This window comes from Hylobates moloch, unplaced genomic scaffold (genome assembly GCF_009828535.3).
Source record: "Hylobates moloch isolate HMO894 unplaced genomic scaffold, HMol_V3 SCAFFOLD_4, whole genome shotgun sequence".
Taxonomy (NCBI): domain Eukaryota; kingdom Metazoa; phylum Chordata; class Mammalia; order Primates; family Hylobatidae; genus Hylobates; species Hylobates moloch.
This window is the reverse complement of record NW_026652279.1, coordinates 9,525,396-9,533,191: the sequence shown is the minus strand read 5'-3', so window position 1 is coordinate 9,533,191 and position 7,796 is coordinate 9,525,396.

The window sequence follows — 7,796 nt, the reverse complement described above, 5'->3', positions numbered from 1 at the left end:
GTTCTTGAGGCATTTAGATACCCATTTTTTTTGTAGTGACCACTGCAATGTGGATGAAGGCTGACTAGAAATATACCTTCAACTTAATGGTCTAATGGTTGTCCCCCAAGCCCATAGAAATAGCACATAGCATAAATCTGTGTTTTTTGAAAATATCACATTGTATTCTTGAGGTCATCAGCATGGAAATGATCTCCAGTGTAAAATCTATATGAGATATATGGGACTCTCTACAGGGAATATTGGATTATTGCACTCTGTAGCTTTGAAAACCATCTTTCTTGGATGACAGCAGAAAGCTTCAATATACTTGCATGAATTATAAATGACACCCAGTACTCTTGTTGAAGCAGCTGCAGAATGCTTTTCTAAGACAGACCCTTCAGCTTGTGGATGTTATTTTACATCTGTCACACCAAAGATTTGCCTTTGGGAATACTTTAGTTTTCTAGATATTTTTAGTAAATTGAACATAGTACTCAAAGACTAGTTTTCTTTTCTTTTCTTTTCTTTTTTTTTTTTAATTCTCAGAATGGAAGAGACATGTATTTAACCTGAAAATGAAGTCATGGCTTTTAAACAATTAGCCCCAAACAGGAATTGATTAAAAATAAATAAATAAATAAAAGGCCTGTCTGTGAAGGGGTGAGAGACAAAACTAACATTGATTTTGGAGTACAGCTTCTTAACAGTTCAGACTTTTAGGTGCCTTTGAACATCTTTACTATCAGTAGAGAAATGGGGTAGCACACATATCAGAAGCCCCAAATCAACGCTCTCCTTTTCAAAGACAAACTGCTGGCTTAATTCACATTCTTTTACATATCTTTTTTTTTTATATTCTCTCTAAACATTCCACATATTTTTAGGCTGGGTACTTATACCATGGGCTTTTACCATGTCAGCAATTTTCTTTAGTGACAGCCTAAATAAATAAATAGTTGAATTTTAAGGACATACCGGTCATTGAAAAACCAGTAAAATGAAATCAGACTCCTTCGGTATTCAAAGTGAAGATCACTCAACAACCAAAAAAAATATTTTAAATTGTTCATACATTTCCACTTTTACTCTATCAAAAAGTACCTTTGTAATACCTTTAAATGATTTTTTAATGTGTCATAAGTTGGTAGACTCCTTGGAATCTACAAAGGAAAGCAAATAATGTGTATGCTATTGAATTATGTATTATAATTTTTCCCCAACAAGATAACAGAAAGTACACTAGGTTCACAGTCATACCATGGTTTCAAAGAAAATTATAGAGTGAAACCAGACCTTAGAAAGATGCGGAGGCAAGATCACTGAGCAATGTGTCCAGAAGACCAGAGAGACTTGGGTCTTTTCTCTGGGGTTAGTTAGTTGTGTGACTGAGGGTGAGTTACTCAGCTTATTGAACTCCAAAGTAGTCATTTGTTAAAAATTTTTCATAGACTCATGAATGATTGGAATTTAGAATAATGGGCCAGTCATGGTGGCTCATGTCTATAATCCCAGGATTTTGAGAGGCTAAGACAGGAGTATCTTTTGAACTCATGAGTTTGAGGCCACCCTGGGTAACATAGTGAGACTCCACTTTCACAAAAAGTAAAAAATATTAGCCAGGTGTGGTGGCACATGCCTGTTGTCGCAGCTATTCAGGAGGCTGAGGCAAGAGAATCAGGTGAGCCCAGGAGTTCGAGGCTGTAGTGAGCTATGATTGTGTTACTGCACTCCAGGCTCGATGACAGAGCAGGAACCTGTTTCAAAACCATTTTTTAAAAGAAATTTAGAACAATGGAGTTAAAAGTGACTTGACTATCATTCCAGGGTCACTAATCCTTACTAAAAAACAAGAATTTTGTAAATTAGTATCCAAAAAAAAAACACAAAAATGATTCCAAAAAGAATAAAAAGTGAGTCCTCTAAAAATTTAATGTATGAGCTTCCCATTTCAGTTCTGATATGTAAAGTGGTATTCACATTCCAATCATTTCCATCCTTAAAACAACAATAAAAATCTGACCAAATTGAAAATCAATGGCTTTTCTTGGATCCATCAGAAAATTGAGGTCCCAAAGTAAAACATCATCTTGATACCTGGAGAATGTCATTACTACAGAAAACCAGCAAATCACAAAGATAAGTCACAAGACATAAATAAAGGAACAAAGGATACATAAAACAATTAGATAACAATGAACAAAATGACAAGAGTAAGTTCTCATCCATCAATAAAAACCTTGATTGTAAAGTTTGAATTTCCGGTTAAAAGATACAGACTGGCTGACTAGATGTTTAAAAAAACTCAACCATATGTTGCCTGTGAGAAGGTACTTCACCCATAAACACACACATAGACGTAGAGTGAAAGGATATAAAAAGGTATTCCACACAAATAGAAATCAAAAGCATGTAGAAATAGCTGTACTTATATCAGACAAAACAGACTTTAAGTGAAAAAAATAAAAAGAAATAAAGAATGTAATTATATAATGATAAAGGGACAAATTCAGCAAGAAGATATATGTTGTGGGGTGGAGGGAGGGGGGAGAGATAGCGTTAGGAGATATACCTAATGTTAATGGCAAGTTAATGGGTGCAGCACACCAACATGGCACATGTATACATATGTAACAAACCTGCACGTCGTGCACATGTACCCTAAAACTTAAAGTATAATTTAAAAAAAGAAGATATAACAATTATATATGTACCCAACAAAGAAGCACCCAGGTACATAACAAGTTAGCTCTAATAATATAGTAAGAGCTGGGAACTTCAACACCTCACCTTCAGTATTGCACAAATCACCTAGACAGAAACTGAGCAAGGAACATTGGACTTAAACTGCACTATAGACAAAATGGACCTAACAGACATTTATAGAACTGTAAGTGGAAATTAAACTGAATGATTATTCTGTCAATGAAGACATTAAGAAAGAAATAAAAAAAAATTCTTGAAACAAATGAAAATAGAAACATACCAAAACATATGGGATATAACAAAAGCAGTACTAAGAGGGAAATTTTTAGCAACAAATGACTACATCAAAAATGTACAAGGATTTCAAATAAACAGCCTAATTATGCACTTCAAGGAACTAGAGAAGCAAGAACAAACCAAACCCAAAACTGATAGAAGGAAAAAAATGATAAAGATTATAGCACAACTAAAAGAAGTTGAGACAAAAAAATACAAAAGGCCAACAAAGCAAAAAGTGGGTTTTTTCGAAAAGATAAACAAAATCAACATACCATTAGCTAAATTAAGAAAAGGAGAAGACCCTAATAAATAAAATCAGAAGCAAAAAAAAGGAGACTTTACAACTGATACCACAGAAATACAAAGGACTATTAGAAACTGTTATGAAAAACTATACACCAGCAAATTGGAAAATCTACAAGAAATGTATAAATTCCTGGACATATATAACCTACCAAGACTGAATCACGAAGACATAGAAAAACTGAAGAGACCAATAATAATTAATGAGATTCATTGTTAATAAAAAGTCTCCCAACAAAGAAAAGCCTAGTCTGAATAGCTTTACTGCTAAATTCCAAACTTCTAAAGAAGTCGCACTAAATCTTCTCAAACCATTTCAAAAATTGAAGAGGAGGAAATTCTTCCTAATACATTCTGAGACCAGCATTACCCTGGTAACGAAACCAGACAAAGACACAACAAAAAAAGAAAACTGCAGGACAATATCCCTGATGAAGAAAACTGTAAAAATTCTCAACAAAATATCAGCAAACTGAATCAAACAGTGCATTGAAAAAAACAATACATCATGCTAAACTGGGATTTATCCCAGGGATGCAAGATTGGTTCAACATTTGCAAATCAATGAACGTAATACATCACATCAACAGAATAAAACCCAAAAATCATATGATCATCTCAATAAACACAGAACAAATACTTTATAAAATGATCATAAAAACTTTAAACAAATTAAATATAGAAGGAACACACCCCAAAACAAAAACAGCCATATATATGACAAACCCACAACTAACATTATACTGAATGGGGCAAAGCTGAAAGCCTTCACTCTAAAAGGTGGAGAAAGACAAAGATGCCCACTTTCACCACTTCTACTCAACACAGTGTTGGAAGTCCTAGCTAGAGTAATTAGCAAGAGAAGAATTAAAGGGCATTCAAATTAGAAAATAGAAAGTCAAATTGTCCCTATTCACAGAGTACATTATCTTGTATATAGAAAGACCTAAAGATAAATAAATACTCTTAGCACTGACAAATCTAGTAAAGTTGCAGAATACAACGTCAATATATACAAAAATCAGTAGTGTTTCTATACATCAATAATGAACTAGTTGAAAAAGAAATCAAATTGCAATTCCATAGCTACAAAAAATATGTAAAATACCTAGATATAAATTTAACCAAGAAGGTGAAAGATCTCTATAATGAAAATCACAAAATGCTGATAAAAGAAATTGAAGAGGCAACACAACAAAAACAACAAATGGAAAGACATATCAGGCTCATAAAACAAAAAAATTAACATTGTTAAAACAATTATACACCCAAAACAATCTACAGATTCAATGCAATTCCTATCAAAATATCAATGACCTTCTTTAGAGGAACTTTTTAAAAACTGTTCCAAAATTTGTATGAAACCACAAAAGACCTTGAGTAGCCAAAGCTATGCTGAGCAAAACGAACAAAGCTGTAAGTACCACACCGCCTGACTTCAAAATATACTACAAAGCTACAGCAAACAAAACAGCATAGTATTGGTATAAAAACAGACACACAGACCAGTGGAACATAACAGAGAACCTAGCATTAAATCCATATGTTTACAGCCAACTAATTTTTGACAAAGGCACGAAGAATACATATTGGGGAAAGGACAACCTCTTCAAAAAGAGATGGTAGAAAAACTGGATATCCATATGTAGAAGAATGAAATGACCCCTGTCTGTCACCATATACAAAAATAAACTCAAAATGAATTGAAGACTGAAATATAAGACCTGAAACTATAAAAAAAACTGGAAGAAAACATAGGGGAAACACTTGAGGACATTGGTCTAGGCAAAAAACTTATGGCTAAGACGTCAAAAGCACAAGCAACAGAAACAAAAAAAGACAAATGGCACTATATCAAACTAAAAAGCTTCTGTACACCAAAGGAAACAATCAACATGAGAGAGAGACAATGTGTGGAACGAGAAAAAATATTTGCAAGCTATTAATCTGACAAGGAACTAATATCCAGAATATACAAGGAACTCAAACAATTCATACAAAAAAAGATCTGATTTAAAAGCGGGCAAAGGATCTGAAAAAAACACTTCTCAAAAGAAGATATACAAATGGCCAAGAAGTATATGAAAAAAAATGCTCAATATCACCAATCATTAGGAAAATGTAAATCAAAACTACAGTGAGATATCATCTCACTCCCATCAGAATGGTTATTATCAAAAAGACAAAAAAAATAACAAACGCAGAAGAGGATGCAGAGAAAAGACAATTCTTATACAAACATATATCTGCACCCCATGTTTACTGCAACACTACTCACATAGCCAAGATATGGGATCAACCTAAATGTTCAAAACCAGATGAACAGATAAAGAAAATGTGGTAAACATACACAATAGAATCTATCCAACCATTAAAAAGAATAAAATCCTGCCATTTGTGTCAACATGAAAAAGACTAGAAGGTATTATGATAAGTGAAATAAGTCATCAAAGAAAAATAAATACTACATGTTCTCACACATATATGTGGGAGTTAAAGAACTGAACAGAGGAAAATTGTGGTTATAAAAGGCTGGGATGAGTAGGAGGCAGCGAAGGATAGGGAGAAGTTGGTTCAAGATACAAAATTATAGCTAGATAGCTAGATAATAAGAGGAATAAGTTCTCATGTTCTATGGCACTATAGGGCAAATACGGTTAACAATAATTTATCATATATTTTCACAAAGCTAGAAGAGAGGATTTTGAATGTTCACAATACAAAGAAATGATAAACATTTGAGGTGATGGATATTCTAATTACTCTGATTTGATCATTACACATTGTATACATGTATTAAAATATTACTCTGTATCCCATAAATATGTACAATTATTATGTGTCAACCAAAAATAAAAGGGAGAAAATAAGAAGTCAGATGCAAAAGAGTGCATACTGTGTGATTACATTGGTACAAAGCACAAAAACTAAAACAACTAATATAGGCTGTCAGAGCTAGTGGTTATCTTTGGAGAAAAGCTGAAAAGAAGCAAGAGATAGGCAGTTGGAAGAGTGGCAAACTTTGGTCTCTTAACCTGGGTCCTGGCTACATGGCTCTGTTCAGTTTGTTAAAATCATCAACATATACACTTATGATTTATGAATATATATATTACTATAATGAAAAGTTTAAACAATTGGCACCTATAACTGAAATACACAGGGTTAGTGTTCAGGAACAACTCTATAATGATACCCAAATGATGCCTTCAGAATCTATCTCTCTAGTTCTCTGCTTATCTGCCCTGCTTTCTTCTTTGTTGGTTATTATTTTGGACAGGCTCTTCCTATGTGGTATCAAAATGTCCACGAGCAGCCTCAGGCTGTCTGGTTAGAAATATAGCAAAAGGAGAATTCCTCCACTCTTCCTCAAGATCAAGGAACTGCATCTCATTGGATCAAACTGAGGCACATGTCCCTTCCTGTATAAAGTATTATTGGCAGGGAGTTAAAATATACTGATAGGTGAGGTCTAGATCACGTGCCCATCCCAAAGCCATTATATCATTATTGTCATCATCATCATCTGTCACAGTTCTGGGGGTTGACTGCACCAGCTAAGCTGTTTTCACTGGGGGTATCACAGTGTAGTTGCATCCAGATGGTGGCTGAGCTGGACTCATTTTGAAGGCTTCCTCCTCACATACCTGCAAGGGAAGATGGCTTGGACGCTGGGGCTTCACGGGCATCTCTTTCTGTCTCTATGTATTCTTTCCTCATAACCTCTCTAGCACAGTGGCTTCAGGGTGAAATAAATTTTCATCAGAAAATAGCCAAGGTTGTTTGTATATTATCTATGGCTGCTACATGCTACAATAGCAGAGCTATGTAGTAGTGACAGAGGCCATGTGGGTATGGCCTGTGAAGCTGAAAATATTTACAATGTGGGCGTTTGCAGAAAAAATGCGCTGACCTCTGACCTACACTCAAATGTCAGACAGTATCATTTCTGCTGCATTCTATTTATTAGAAGTAAATCACGAAGGCCAGTTCATATTCAAGGGGAAAATTTGCGGGTATATTCTAAACCAGGGGTCCCTAACCCCCAGGCCATGGACCAGTACCAATCTGTGGCCTGTTAGGAACTGGGCTGCACAGCAGGAGGCAAGTGAGCATTACTGCCTGAGCTCTACCTCCTATCAGATCAGCAGGGCATTAGATTCTCATAGGAGCATGAACCCTATTGTGAACTGCACATGCAAGCGATCTAGGTTGCACATTTCTTATGATAATCTAATATTTGATGATCTAAGGTGGAACAGTTTCATCCCAAAACCATCCCCCACCCCGAGCCCATCTGTGGAAAAAGTGCTTTCCATGGAACCGGTCCCTGGTGCCCAAAAAGCTGGGGAGTACTGTTATAAACCACCATAGAGGTGGAGTCACCTAATATATGTGCACAGAGAGGAAAAGGAGAGTGCTGTTGGCTACAGAAGGTTGCAAAGATGTTGAAAAGACCAAAACAGGAAAACCACTCTAGGTGAGATACTGTATTCTTAGTTCTCCGAGCAGGTTAACTGAGTTAA